At 43.5% G+C, this 16204-nt stretch overlaps 1 protein-coding gene across 4 annotated transcripts in view; it reads left to right on the top strand.

Annotated features, from left to right (window-relative positions):
* The first annotated feature begins 1769 nt into the window (after positions 1 to 1769).
* Positions 1770 to 16204, top strand: part of LOC133535433 (plexin-A1-like) — a 508851-nt gene continuing 494416 nt past the window's right edge. For all 4 annotated transcript variants that reach the window (XM_061875266.1, XM_061875268.1, XM_061875267.1 and 1 more), the window contains exon 1: positions 1770 to 1897. The gene's annotated coding sequence lies outside the window, so the exon portion shown is untranslated. The remainder of the gene's footprint in view (positions 1898 to 16204) is intronic.

Here is a 16204-nt window from a genome sequence, read left to right on the forward strand (position 1 = left end):
TCTGATGTGTGCTCTTTACATTGTGTGTGTGCTGTTTACATTATTAGCCTGTTGTGTTGTGTACCTGTATAAGTGTATGAGGTTACAAGCACACACTTATTGAGATTTAGTGGGGCCTCTGTTTACATTATTAGCCTGTTGTGTAGGCTACCTGTATAAGTGTATGAGGTTACAAGCACATACTTATTGAGATTTAGTGGGGCCTCTGTTTACATTATTAGCCTGTTGTGTAGGCTACCTGTATAAGTGTATGAGGTTACAAGCACACACTTAATTGAGATTTACTTGAGCCTTCTGTTTACATTATTAGTAGGGATGCACCGAAATGAAAATTTGTGGCCGAAGCCGAAGCCGAATAAAATTTAAACGCTTGGCCGAAGGCCGAATACCGAATAATGAATGCAGTTTTTCACAATTTTTTAAATATTGCATAAATATCCATCCATCCATTTTCTGCCGCTTATTCCCGTTCGGGGTCGCGGGGGGCGCTGGCGCCTATCTCAGCTACAATCGGGCGGAAGGCGGGGTACACCCTGGACAAGTCGCCACCTCATCGCAGGGCCAACACAGATAGACAGACAATATTCACACTCACATTCACACACTAGGGCCAATTTAGTGTTGCCAATCAACCTATCCCCAGGTGCATAAATAGCCTAAAATAAATATTTAGACATCCATCCATCCATCCATTTCCTACCGCTTATTCCCTTTCGGGGTCGCGGGGGGCACTGGCGCCTATCTCAGCTACAATCATGTTTTTCAAATAAAGTACTTTTTTTTATTGAATATTGACATTTTTTTTAATATTCCAGTAGTCTTTGATTTTCAAAAAAAGCACAACGTTTTTCATTTATATTAGGCCTTCAAAGAAAACATGCATTCCAAAAAAAATAAAGTGCATTAAAGTGGATAAACCCACAACAAATGAATTATTGTCCTTTTGGCAAAAGTCTGCTTAGCCACAGTAGATATGCTAATAATGTAAACAGAAGGCTTAAGTAAATCTCAATTAAGTGTGTGCTTGTAACCTCGTACACTTATACAGGTACACAACATATCCCAACGTCACTGCACGTTGGTTGATTGCGTCACCGCGTCAAAAAATTGCATCACACGCCACTATTCGGCCTTGTATTCATTTATTATTTGTACTCATTCCACCGAAGGCCGAATGTGGCTTTTTTTGCCATATTCGGCCGAATATATTCGGTTACCGATTAATCGGTGCATCCCTAATTATTAGCATATCTACTGTGGCTAAGCAGACTTTTGCCAAAAGGACAATAATTCATTTGTTGTGGGTTTATCCACTTTAATGCACTTTATTTTTTTTTTGGAATGCACGTTTTGTTTGAAGGCCTAATATAAATGAAAAACTTTGTGCTTTTTTTGAAAAGCAAAGGCTACTGGAATATTAAAAAAAAAGTCAATATTCAATAAAAATTTACTTTTATTTAAAAAACATGTCTAAAAATTTATTGTAGGCTATTTATGCAATATAAAAAAAATTGTGAAAAAATGCATTCAGTATTCGGTCTTCGGCCAAGCTTTTAAATTTTATTCGGCTTCGGCTTCGGCTTCGGCCACAAATTTTCATTTCGGTGCATCCCTAATCAAAATAAAATGTGTGTTTTCCAATGGGGCCCCACACAAGCCTACGCAAGGGCGCCCTCTATGGGCCGCGGGGTGCACTGCAGGGCAGCGCGCCTCCCCCCCTCTTCTCTCTTCCCCGCCTCCCGCGCGTGGAGCGGAGCCGCATTCCTCCCGCCGCCGCCATTCAGTGTTCACACGCTGGGAGCCGCCGGGGAGAGAGCAGCGCCGCTCCGCCAGCACACTGGACATGTGCCCGACTTTCGGAATGGAAACAATGGCGTCGATACGAACCACTTAACCGGTAAGTAGCGCGTCCCCTCGAGCGACCTGAGAAGCCTGTTTTTATTATTTTTTTTGTTAGTTTTTTTCCCCCACACCCACACTCCCTGCTCGTGTGCCCCGCACACCCCGCGCCTTTCCCGGCCACTGCTGCTCCAGCTCGGGGGTGGAGGTGGAGGTGGAGGTGGGTGTGCTCCCGCCTCGCCTTCAACTCGCGGAATAAGTCCGACCAGCGAACTTCCTGACGTCAAATCTCCATTTTTTTGTGTGGTTAATTGTCCATTTTTTGCTGCGACGTTGGCGGAGTTTATGGAGTCACTTTAGCGGCGGGCGAGACGCCGAGTGTGGGAGGCGAACAGCCGGCCAGCGGCGTGATGTTTTGTTGACACGGAGGGAGTCGCTGGAATGCAACACCTCTTCCACTTCCACGCAGATAACACCTTTTGACTTCTTGCTTTTCTGCCAAATGCTCCCGATGGGAATGGGTGCCTTCTGCGGGACTTGCTGGTGCTCGTCCCGTGTTTTAAAAAACATGGATCCCCTTGGTCTGCTGAGTTATTCCACAGCCAGCAGAGTGGAGACTCCGTGGGTGTGTGAAGTGTGCATTGCTCCGGTCACTTACTACACTTTGCTCCCTGACCCTCTTCGCTTCCTAAAATATTTAAAGTAAGGCTGCAGCTAACAATTATTTTAGATTATTTTTTTCGATTAATTGATTAATTTATAGATTAATTATTCATTATTATTTGAATGTGAGTGTGAATGTTGTCTGTCTATCTGTGCTGGCCCTGCGATGAGGTGGCGACTTGTCCAGGATGTACCCTGCCTTCCGCCCGATTGTAGCTGAGATAAGCGCCAGCGCCCCCCGGTACCCCAAGAGGGAATAAGCGGTAGAAAATGGATGGATATTCATTATTATTCTGCAATAGTTTAAGCATTTCAAAAGTAAAAGTACTGCTTATTTTGCTTTAAAATTGATGGGGCGGCATAGCTCGGTTGGTAGAGCGGCCGTGCCAGCAACTTGAGGGTTGCAGGTTCGATTCCCACTTCCATCATCCTAGTCACTGCCGTCGTGTCCTTGGGCAAGACACTTTACCCACCTGCTCCCAGTGCCACCCACACTGGTTTAAATGTAACTTAGATATTGGGTTTCACTATGTAAAGCGCTTTGAGTCACTAGAGAAAAGCGCTATATAAATGTAATTCACTCTATAAATGTAATTCACTAAAATGTGCAAAAAATAAAGATAAAAATCCAATACAAAAAAGTGCAAAACAAAATACCGTATTTCCTTGAATTGCCGCCGGGCATGTAATAAGCGCCTGCCTTGAATTACTGCCGGGTCAAACTCGCTCCCCAAATTTATTAGCGCATGCTTACTTTTACCGCGGGGTAAAATTCGTGTCGTCTTTTTCAAAGTGGCGGAGGAGTTTTCTTTGCTTTTACTATGTTTAAACCAGGGGTCTTGTTCCACAGCCATACAGATCACACTGATGGTTGTGATATAAAACAACTTTAACACTCTTACTAATACGCGCCACACTCGGTGAACCTACATCAAACAAGAATGACCAACACATTTCGGGAGAACATCGGCTCTGTAACTCATTGGGGTCGGTGAGTGGCCGTGCGCAACCCGAGGGTTGGTTCAAATCCCCGCCTAGTACCAACCTCGTCACGTCCGTTGTGTCCTGAGCAAGACACTTCACCCTTGCTCCTGATGGGTCCTGGTTCAACGCCTTGCATGGCAGCTCCCTCCATCAGTGTGTGAATGTGTGTGTGAATGGATAAATGTGGAAGTAGTGTCAAAGCGCTTTGAGTACCTTGAAGGTTAGAAAAGCGCTATACAAGTACAACCCATTTATCATTTATAAATGCAACATAACACTTACCCAGAATGCCATGCATCTGTGACTATTGGATATATTATACACCCCGCTAGCACCAAAACCCCCCCTCCATGCGTCGGTTGAGGTGGGCGGGTTTGGGGCGCGTGTATAATATAGCCAAGAGTCCTGGATGCATGGCATTCTGGGTAATTGTTATGTTGAGTTTATAGAAATGTGTTGGGTGTGGGTTCACAGAGTGTGGCGCATATTAGTAAGAGTGTTAAAGTTGTTTATATCGCAACCATCAGTGTAAAAGGTATGGCTGTTGACCAAGTATGCATTGCAACCCCCCCCCCCCCCCCCCCCCCTCTCCATGCGTCATTTGAGGTGGGCGGGGTTGGGGAGCGCGTGTATAATATAGCCAAGAGTCATGGATGCATGGCATTCTGGGTAATTCTTATGTTGAGTTTATAGAAATGTGTTGGGTGTGGGTCCACAGAGTGTGGCGCATATTAGTAAGAGTGTTAAAGTTGTTTATATCACAACCATCAGTGTAAAAGGTATGGCTGTTGACCAAGTATGCATTGCAATCCCCCCCTTCTCCATGCGTCGGTTGAGGTGGGCGGGGTTGGGGGCGCGTGTATAATATAGCCAAGAGTCATGGATGCATGGCATTCTGGGTATTTCTTATGTTGAGTTTATAGAAATGTGTTGGGTGTGGGTTCACAGAGTGTGGCGCATATTAGTAAGAGTGTTAAAGTTGTTTATATCACAACCATCAGTGTAAAAGGTATGGCTGTTGACCAAGTATGCATTGCAATCCCCCCCCAATCATGGCCGCCAGCAGCGCGAGCGATTCGGACTGAGATAGCGACGATTTCCCCATTAGTTTGAGCGAGGATGAAATATTCGTGGATGAGGATAGTGAGAGTGAAGGACTAGAGAAAAAAAAGATGAGGGCAGTGGGAGCGATTCAGATGTTATAAGACACATTTACTAGGATAATTCTGGAAAATCCCTTATCTGCTTATTGTGTTACGAGTGTTTTAGTGAGATCATATGGTCGTACCTGAAAGTCGGAGGGGTGTGGCCACGGGTGTGGTGACCGCTAGTGTCTCCGGTGGGAGGAGGTAAAAGAGTCCACAGCTGCAGGGAGACACAAGCTCCGCTCATGTCTACGGTAGGAGCCGACTTATTACCACCATTTTCTCACCGAACCCTGCCGGTTGACATGTGGTCGGGAACCATGTTCGCTTGACCGCTCTGTTCCATAGTAAAGCTTCACCTCCGGGAATGTAAACAAGGAAACACCGGCTGTGTTTGTGTTGCTAAAGGCAGCCGCAATACACCGCTTCCCACCTACGTCTTTCTTCTTTGACGTCTCCATTGTTAATTGAACAAATTGCAAAAGATTCAGCAACACAGATGTCCAGAATACTGTGTAATTATGCGATTAAAGCAGGCGACTTATAGCTGTGATCGGTGCTGGATCAAAATGTCCGCTACAATCCGTATCATACGCGTCATAATACCGTGACGTTTTCAACAGGATACTTAGCGCGAAATTTAAAATTGCAATTTAGTAAACTAACCCGGCCGCTTTAGCATGTTTTGCAATGTTAATATTTAATCATTGATATATAAACTATCAGACTGCGTGGTCGGTAGTAGTGGCTTTGAGTAGGCCTTGAAATCATTAGAATTTGGTCTGGTGAGTTATTCCACAGCCAGCAGAGTGGAGAGTCCGTGGGTGTGTGAAGTGTGCATTGCTCCAGTCACTTACTACACTTTGCTCCCTGACCCTCTTCGCTTCCTGAAATATTTGAAGCCTGTTGGAAATGTATTGCAGAATCCTAGGGCAATGTTTATCAACCACTGGTGTGCCGTGGGAGGTTATTTAATGTCACCTATTTGGGTAAAAAATATTTTTTTGCAAGGCAGTTGTTGAGTGTTGATGCTGTCTACAGCTCGGCAGAGTAACCGTGTAATACTCTTCCATATCAGTAAGTAGCAGCCAGTAGCTAATTGCTTTGTAGATGTCGGGAACAGCGGGAGGCAGGGTGCAGGTAAAAAGGTGTCTAATGCTTAAACCAGTGGTTCTTAACCTTGTTGGAGGTTCCGAACCCCACCAGTTTCATATGCGCCTTCACCGAACCCTTCTTTAGTGAAAAATAAAATGTTTATTTTTTTCAAATTATAAGACAGTTATGTTTTTTTTTACTGGTGCACAAAATGAACCGTGCATGAACATCACCTTGTTCAAAGAACACAAACAGTGCATGAACTCACAACAAATTACACACGTAAAAATTACAGGGAAAATTGGGAGAAGTTTTTATCCACGCGATGAGTTGGGTGTGTCTTGACTTCAGCGAACCCCTGAAACCGACCTCGGGTTCGATCGTACCCAGGTTAAAAGGGAACATTATCACCATTTCTGAAGGGTTAAAACTAATAAAAATCAGTTCCAGTACCATGAATTGATTAACGTGGACCCCGACTTAAACAAGTTGAAAAACTTATTGGGGTGTTACCATTTAGTGGTCAATTGTACGGAATATGTACTGTACTGTGCAATCTACTAATAAAAGTATCAATCAATCAATCAATCAATCCCAGTGGCTTATTTTATTTTTCGAAGTTTTTCTCAAAATTCTCAAAAAGACTGAATAACTCCACATTGATTTTACAAAACTTAAAACAATACAAAAACAATGCCAAGTTGATAATACAAACACAGACACTTGTAAATATGTTTGCATATTGGCTAATGCTGACGACGCTAGCTTGATTACATGTCCAAGTATGCATGAAAACTCTCCTACAGCTATAACACATGGGAGGGTTTAGTAAATACGATTTGTTAGAGTTATATTGTAAATATTCCAATATATGGAGTGAGGAATGAAGAATCCTTCCGATCAGATGTGAACAGTAGTCGACGAAACTGGATATACTGTACGGCACCTGCAGTGAACGAACTCGTTCAAAAAGATGACGCCGTAGCAGAAACAATAACGCACCTTTTTGGTGTTTTTTGTGAAAACTATTCGTTGAATACCAAACTTAAAGGCCTACTGAAACCCACTACTACCCACTACGCAGTCTGATAGTTTATATATCAATGATCAAATATTAACATTGCAACACATGCCAATACGGCCGGTTTAGTTTACTAAATTGCAATTTTAAATTTCCCGGGAGTTTCGTCTTGGAAACGTCGTGTAATGATGACGTGTACGCAGGACGTCACGGGTTTTTAGGAAGTATGAGCGCTACGCACACACACACAGCTAAAAGTCGTCTGCTTTAACGGCATAATTACACAGTATTTTGGTGATCTGTGTTGAATCTTTTGCAATTTGTTCAATTAATATTGGAGAAGTCACAGTAGAAAGATGGAGTTGGGAAGCTTTAGCCTTTAGCCACACAAACACACGGTGATTCCTTGTTTAAAATTCCCTTTACTATGGATCAGAGCGCGGTCAAGCAGACACGGATCCCAACCGAATGTCAACCAGCAGGTTTCGGTGAGAAAATTGTGGTTAAAAAGCTGCCACGGTGTAGCTCGGTTGGTAGAGCGGCCGTGCCAGCAACTTGAGGGTTGCAGGTTCGATCCCCGCTTCTGCCATCCTAGTCACTGCCGTTGTGTCCTTGGGCAAGACACTTTACCCACCTGCTCCCAGTGCCACCCACACTGGTTTAAATGTGGGAATTAGATATTGGGTTTCACTGTGTAAAGCGCTTTGAGTCACTAGAGAAAAAGCGCTATATAAATATAGTTCACTTCACTTCACTTACCGGATATCAGCTGAGCATGTCCGTACAGCTGCCGTCGACACCCGTGGACAAACCCCTCCGACTATCAGGTACTATTAAACTCACTAAAACACTAGCAACACAATAGATTAAGGATTTCCCAGAATTATCCTATTAAATGTGTTTAAAAACATTGGAATACGTCCCAATGCTATCTCGTTTTTTTTAATTTATTTTTCTACTCCGTCGCTATCAATATCCTCAAACACAAATCTTTCATCCTCGCTCAATTTAATTGGGAAATTGTCGTTTTCTCGGTCCAAATAACTGTTTTTGTTGGAGGCTCCCATTAAAATCAATGTGAATATGTGAGGAGCCCCCACACTTGTGATGTCATCGTCTGCTACTTCCGGTAAAGGGGAGGCTTTTTCAGGAAGTACCAAATGGGCGAACTTTATCGGCGATTTTCTCTACTAAATCCTTTCAGCAAAAATATGGCAATATCGCAAAATGATCAAGTATGACACATAGAATAAACCTGCTATTCCTGTTTAAATAAGAAAAAATGACCGTTAACGAATACAATATTCTGCCGCACCGTTTTATAAGCCGCCGGGTACACAGCGTAGGAAAAAAGTAGCGGCTAATAGTCCGTGAAATAAGGCATGTCTCCTTTAACGTAACATTACCTCTTCTCTAGTATGTTTGAAGCAAGTGTGAAGACTCTCTCTCCACACTTGATTTATGTTTTATAAATGACATGGCCCAGTTCTGTCTGCGCTCAATCAGGCGGGATCACCTTATTGACAGCCCAGTGCCACCAAGCATTCATAAACAAATGCAGGGGGAGTTCAAGCATGACATTAGTGTTTATTTAAGTGGTGGCACCCCTCATCACCGGTCAAATTAACCCTTTTAGGTTGTGCGGGGACATGAACAGCAAGCTGACGCTTCCAAGGGTTGGCCAACGGATGATTAAACCCTCAGTTTTGTCCATTGATTTTGCACACGGATGCGATCTGGAATCATAACCCAAATCTGCAACCTTGCATGACATTTACACGATTCCTGCAAGCCAGCCAGAAAGTGACAAGCAATTTGCCTCAATCTCGCCCTAATTATGATACAGATCAACCTACAATAGCGTTTCAAAAGCCTGGCCCCGTCCACCCAGCCTAAAATGTATGATGTCCAAACTTTGGAATTCTTGCTGACTTGAGCACTTCGCACCCCTCTGTGTTCGGGGCTTTTGTGCGCCCCCCCCCATTCCCTCCTCTCAATGCATTCCTCCGGAGTATTCAGTGAGCGGGATATTTAAGGTCTAATTAGATTGGAGATGGATGAGAAAGCAAAGAGGCCGTGTTTAGGTGAGAAATGAGCCATCAGCGAGAGTAAGAGATCTTTTATGTTTGTGCGGATGCTAATGCATGTACCGTGATGACACTGGTTCTCTTACAAGCTGCAAAAGCCACCGCCTCTGCCACTTCTCTGCAACGTTTCAACTCCATCTGTTCCTTCTCTCCACCCCCTATCTTGAGCTGTCCGTCCGACCTCCCACTGCCAATCTTTCCGTCTTCTTCCCATCATGTTCTTGTTTTCTCTCCTTGCGTTTCTGTCAGGAGTGTCTACCTCCCGCCTTTCACGCAGCTCTCTTGCCTTTTTCTTCCTTCGGCGCTCTTGCCCTGCTTTCGTTTCTGCCGGCTTCACTCCGTCGAGTTACTTGCATATTCCCTGCGCCCAGCGCACATATGGGACTCCTTCGCCCCGCTGCACCAACCTTGTGCTGGCTGTTTCCTGACCGGTTTAAGAAAGTCCACCACGTCTGCTTTGCTGTTCCATTTCTGGAACAAATCAATCAATCAATCAAAGTTTATTTGTATAGCCCTAAACCACAAGTGTCTCAAAGGGCGACATCCTGGGCTCAGATCCCACATTGGGGCAGGAAAAAAACTCAACCCAACTGATGCACAGATAAGTGGTCCATGCCGGGTCCCTCTAGCGGATCATCTGTGGTCTCCAGACAACCTCTCCACGCAGTAGAGGGGTGCAGAGCAGGAAAGAAAAGAGACGGGTCTAAAAAGGGGTCTACTTTACTAGACTATACCAAGTAGGGGTGTAACGGTACGTGTATTTGTATTGAACTGTTTCAATACGGGGGTGTACCAAACGAGTTTCTAAGCTAAAGTCTTAACAAGCTGCTTTGCTTTCCTGCCTCTGTCTCAGCACCCAGCATTGTCCCACCCACACAACCATCTGATTGGTTACATATATAGCGGTAACAGCCAGTCAGCAGTGCGTATTCAGAGCGGTAACAGCCAATCAGAAGTGCGTATTCGTAGACCATGTAGTAAATGCTTCAGTGTCGAGCAGATAGGTGTTTAGCAGGTGGGCATAATAATAATAATAATGGATTAGATTTATATCGCGCTCTTCTATTGTTAGATACTGAAAGCGCTCACAGAGATGTGGAAAGCCATCATTCATTAACACCTGGTGGTGGTAAGCTGCATCTGTAGCCACAGCTGCCCTAGGGTAGACTGACGAAAGCGTGGCTGCCAGTCTCCGACCACCACCAATCATCCATTCATCATTCATTCACCGGTGTGAGCGGCACCGGGGGCTAAGGGTGAAGTGTCCTGCCCAAGGACACAACGGCAGCGATTTGGATGTCAATAGGTGGGAAGCGAACCTGCAACCATCAGGTTTCCGGCACGGCCGCTCTACCCACTACGCCATGCCGCCCCATAAGGCAGCATACTCTCCCCAAATGATAATAAAAACCTCCCAGTCAACTACTATTAACATCACCATGAGCCCGTTGACTTTCCAGAAACTTAAACTGCAGCTCGCTCGCAGGTTCTGGCTTGAGGTGAAGGCTAATTAGCTTTTAGCATAACGTTTGCTCATTTTGCGGTGGGTGTGTGTTTTACGGACAGAAAAGCTTTGAATGGCAGGGTCCCTGCTGTCACAAGTTGATAAAAATATAGCATTTAAGTAATAAAAATCAACTACAGGCTTCCCAAATGCTGGGATAAATTAAGCATGATAAGTTGACTTGAAACTGTTTAATGTTGCACTTTTTATATGCACGCATTTAGTTGTTGTAATCAGGGAAAGTCCAAATAAAAGAGGAGGCGAAGAATTATCTTGTGAGCGCGTGTGACGACACTGTACAAGGGTACAGGGTTACGCGTTTTTCCTCATTGAGCTAAATTGAATCCTGTCTCTGTTTAATTCCTTGCTTCTTGTCTGTTTAATAGATGTCATTGTCACGCCTATGGATCATGTTTTGTTTTGGTCATGTTATGTTTTGTTTTTTGGACCTGGTTTGTTTTCGTCTCCATGCCAACTCATTGATTTTCCCCTTGCCCTCAAGTCACGCCCCTGTCCTCAGCCCTCACACCTGTTAGTAATGATCACAGTTATTATTTAAGCCACAGTTACCAGATAGTCAGTCTGACAACCTCCCACATTACCACCCACCTACCTATCCCTCAACTCCTTCATGCCATACCGATGCTGTTTGCTTTTTCCACGCCACGTAAGTTTAGTAATTTATGCCACAGTGCAAGTTTTTGTGTTTCACTTGTATAGTTTGCAGCCTTTGTGCTAGTCATTTGTTTTTTTCCGCCCTCGTGCGCGCCCTTTGTTTGCCTTTTGTTGTACTTTGTTTGTTTAGGAATAAATCAACATATGCTCACATTCACGTCTGGCTCGTTCCAACTATCCTTTGCAAAGAAGAAACAATCGAAGTCCAAGTCCAAGTTTGACAGTCATCAGGGTTTGAACCTGACAGTTGTGTTCAGTGTTCAAAATATTATACGACTCTCACGGAAATACATTTTAAAATATTTGCCTTTCATGGCTTTCTCAACCGAAATGGTTCCCGACCCCTGAACTAGACCCTTTAGTATTTCATACATAAATAGTATAACCTTAAAGTTGCCAAACATAGGTATATGTCCAAGAAATGTTGCTTTTGTAGTCGTCCGCACATGGAGAATCGGTAATAATGTCATCTCATACCAAAAAGACAAGGCTATGACATCCCTTACTTCGTGGTGTTGTCTTTCCAATGAGATGAACTCTACCGGATCAATTTTGAACCTTCTAAATTGGTCTCGGCAGTGTCACCACCCCACCTTGTCCACCTTGAGTGTTTTACCTTAGTGTCCAGTGGGTTTTTGCACTGTCCCGAGGCAAGTAATATCAAAAGGTTCTAAAGACGGACCAGCTGTAGGGCTAAAGGGCTTTCTCTGCACACAGCTCTCTTGGTGCTAACACCCCCCAGTTGACAAGCTCTAATATGAAATAAACTCATTCGCCAATACCTAGCGGGCTCGTCTTGACTGACTGTTCAAATACTGAGGTAGCATCTCTGTTACCGGGAGGGAATTCCAGAGTACTGGAACCCGAATAAAAAAAACTCACTTTTTTTGGGCTCTGGGAATCACTAATAAGCCGGAGTTCCTAGAACGCATAGCTCTGTCCCAGACATATGGTACTATACAGTCAGCAAGATAGGATGGAACTAGACCCTTTAGTATTTCATACATAAATAGCATAACCTTAAAGTTGCCAAACATAGGTATATGTCCAAGAAATGTTACTTTTGTAGTCGTCCGCACATGGAGAATCGGTAATAATGTCATCTCATAACAAAAAGACAAGGCTATGACATCCCTTACTTTGTGGTGTTGTCTTTCCAATGAGATGAACTCTACAGGATCGATTTTGAACCTTCTAAATTGGTCTCGGCAGTGTCACCACCCCACCTTGTCCACCTTGAGTGTTTTACCTGAGTGTCCAGTGGGTTTTTGCACTGTCCCGAGGCAAAGATCCGTGCAGTAATAGCAAAAGGTTCTAAAGACGGACCAGCTGTAGGGCTAAAGGGATTTCTCTGCACACAGCTCTCTTGGTGCTAACACCCCCCAGTCGACAAGCTCTAATATGAAATAAACTCACTCGCCAATACCTAGCGGGCTCGTCTTGACTGACTGTTCAAATAGGAATGACCTCCATTTGGACAAAATAAAGAGCTGGGATTGAGAATTAAGAGTCTGCGGTTGGCGCTGAACCGCAAACTACTGGCGCATTACGAATCATATCTCAGGGTATGCGTGCGGGTGGGCTTGAGGCATAAACCCTCATCAGTGCCAATCAGAAGCTAATTTAAAGGCTACTGAAGCCGCTTCTGAGATTCTGCACATTTTACCGAAAAAAAGTCAGTGTTGAGCCCAGGGGTTTATTTTGGTCCCTAGAAAATACGTGACATGAGTGCCAGTGTGGAGAATTTGAAAAGAAGCCCAGTTTGTATTGTTTTGATGCATTGACCTTCGATCCAAATGACTCTTTGCTCAATCTCTCACTCTAGGCAAACAAACATAACCGATGTTGAGGCACAACTGAAAAATCTGCATCCATTTTTTCGGTCCTTTTGAGGAAAGCAGCATTAGCTTTTCCTTTCTCCGTCTTGCTCAGCCAAGTGAACTGTCTGTTATGTATAATTAATTTTCTCTCCTGGTTTATTTTTATCGCTCACTTTTAACCGTTCCTTCAAAGGACCCCTTCCCCGCTTCCGTCCTCCGCAGTGCCTGCTGAAAGTGACAGCTGCTCAGCTAAGGGGGGACGCTGTTTGAAGCAGGCAGTAGAAAGGTCCCTCATTCATGATGATTTGGAACAGAAATGTCTCTCTATCCGCCGCGCTGACAGTATCAAAAAAGGTGCCTGGCTGCAAATTGAAAATAGGATCCACCTCCGTCTAAGTCTATGTTGGGGAATATAAATTTACATGTCTTATTTTGTTCAAATGGCTCTTGATTAGACTGCTGGAAATACACGTTTTCGGAGTATTTTAAAGGTTCAAAGGAAGATAAACAAGCCGATCATCAAAAAATAGCTGAATGTGATGAAGTGGGTGCATACACTCTTAAGAAGAAAGACTTTTCACAAGATTTTACTAACATAACCGAGTTGACATTCCAAACGATTTGGTTGCTCTAACTAACTTTTACGCTCACAAGAAGTTCTGCAAATACAAAAATATGGAGGCTCATCATTTCTTTACATCTGGTCGGGTGTACAAATTAAGGCCATGGAATGTTAGACTTATAAATACCTTATTTGGTCGAGGCTGTGCCATCAGTGTTTATGGTTTTCAGAGTTGTCAAGCACTCTGCATATAGAATAAGTAGGTTGCTCTCCTTTTTTAAGTGAAATACTATGCTGTCATCTCTAATTTGGCAGTTGCTTTAACTGATGCTTGTATAGTTAATCATGTATATTTAGTCATGTATCTAATATTCTTCCCACTCCAGACTAGGCCCCCTTAGGAGCCCAGTCTACCGTATTTCCTTGAATTGCCGCCGGGGCGCTAATTAATTTAAAACCTCTTCTCACTCCAGCGTTTACCAAAGGCATGCAGTAAATTAAGGCCTGTGCTTATAAATTTGAGTGTGATGTAAGGATACCATCATGAAAAGCACATTTAATAAAAAAAAACGTTATTATGGTCTTACCTTCACTTATAAATGAAGTCCATGCGCAGCTCCTTCTGATCAAAAGCATTGATAACTTGTTTATAGAAGTCTTCCTTATCTTTCTTCTGTTTTAAAAGTCTCTCTGTCTCGATGGAGATCTTCCTTTATTACCTCCTGCTTCAATTGAAAGTCCAGTTTAGAAAACTGTTTTATTTTATATGTAATCCTCCATGTTAAAAGTGCAAGCAAGAGGAAAAAATAAATGATCGCTGCTCACTTTTGTTGCTTGTTGTCACTTCTTCTGCAGCCGAGTAGTCGCAAGAAGGATCACTAGCGCCCTCTACCGCCAGGAGGCGGGAGTTATTTAATGACTCATATTTGACACACGCAGCTACGGTATATTAATAAAACATAGCTGCTTACTGTTCTTTTTAGCATATTCAATAGCTTGGACCTGAAATCCGACTGAATAGCTCTTAATCTTCTTCCCTTTATGCGATTTCAAATGATTGAAATCAGCCACCTTCATTTTGAAAATGATGACAGGTGAAGTGTCACTCGTGACGTGACGAGTTTCACCCGGTGGAAATTCTAGGCATATGTTGATTATTTGGCAAAACGAGTTCGACCTGGCGGAAATTGTAGACATGTGCTAATAAAAATAATATTTTGCGTTAATTCTGAGCCGGCGGTAATGCTAAGCATGTGCTAATTATTTTGCGAAACCAGTTTGACCCGGGAGCAATTCTAGGCAGGTGCATACTATATACCCGGCAGCAATTCAAGGAAATACGGTAGATTGTATTTTTTTGCGAAACCAGTTTGACCCGGCAGCAATTCTAGGCAGGTGCATACTATATACCCGGCAGCAATTCAAGGAAATACGGTAGATTGTATTTTTTTACTCATCTTCGTCCCCAGCGTTTTACCCTTTTCCTATCTTATAAGGGGCACCTCGTGGCGACCCATCAGGGTTCCTGTTCTGTAACCCTGTACACTGTTTGTTTGTCTAATCTTGAACGGGTTTGTGGTGAAAACATAGTTTAGTTATGTTTATGCAATGAAAATAAAGTCCTATCCTGTCCTAGAGGTGGCTTACAATAGCATCCCATTTCCCGACTTTCCACTGTTTTTACATCATGGACGTGCTCAATATGCTCCCTCATCCCTGTGGCTACTGACAGTTAACTACTGCCCCATCATATCCGCCTGGCAAGGCATGGAAATACTTAGTCGACACTCCTAGGCAATGCTGTCTTTCTATGTTTGGATGTGAGTCAACTTACTTCAAAGTCACTTCCTGTTTATAATCTGGTTTGCTGATGTCTGTTCTGGTGTCTGTGGTGACTTTACACATGGCAAGGGTTTGGCCTCAAGAGTTCAAATTCAGAGGCTGACTTTATTTGGGTCGGATTCCGGAGTTTTCAGACTTTGGTGGCTATTGTTCAACTGGATTGCCATCTCAACCGAAGAGACGCATTGCCAGTAGCTGAGTTACGTACTCATTTGTTAGCTTGCCAACTCTGAGATGTAGTCACCGTCATTGTGACGATTCTGCCCGAAGATGCAAAGAGTCGGTATTGGCTCTGTTTCCTCTTCTGACCCGATGGCCTCCTGTAGAAATCCCACCGCCTCCTGCCGCTTGCGAGCACAGCCTCAGTGCATGAGGCTCCCTCACTTGCATGCTAACACTCTCGTCAGCATTCTGTCCGTCTCCTCAGACACTGAGTCAGTCGTTTGGGTCCTTCAGTTGCTGCCACATAAAAATGCCCAATTAAAAGAGCTGGGACTTCCCATAATAGAAACCGTGTTCTGTACTGTCCACAATCTGGTTGGTGCCAGTACTGTTGTTTAGGTCAGTGTTTCTTTACCATCAACCACCAAAAGATATCTTTTTTTAGCTGAGGTCCGCATGGGCAGCAGCGGTACTCGGTTGTAATAAACCTTTCCGCCACTTGTGGCAGTAATGACAATATCAAACGTACAGAAGAAGTCCGATTTTAAGCCCAAAAAGTGTGACTAAAGTAGTCAAGCTATATTTTTGTTTGCACTTAAATTTTACTGACAGTTTATGTAAGAAATATATAAATTTTATTCATTTTAGCACTCCATAATTTAATTTTCATCAGTTCCTTTGCAGTATATTTGATTAGAAGTTATTTTGTAATCAGCCTGACCAATGCCTTCACTTTATTAACACATGCTTTCAAATCATTTGACATGTCCTAGCAAACTGAAAGTAATAGAACAAGTATAGGTTT

The sequence above is a fragment of the Nerophis ophidion genome, linkage group LG16 (assembly GCF_033978795.1).
Source record: "Nerophis ophidion isolate RoL-2023_Sa linkage group LG16, RoL_Noph_v1.0, whole genome shotgun sequence".
NCBI lineage: Eukaryota > Metazoa > Chordata > Actinopteri > Syngnathiformes > Syngnathidae > Nerophis > Nerophis ophidion.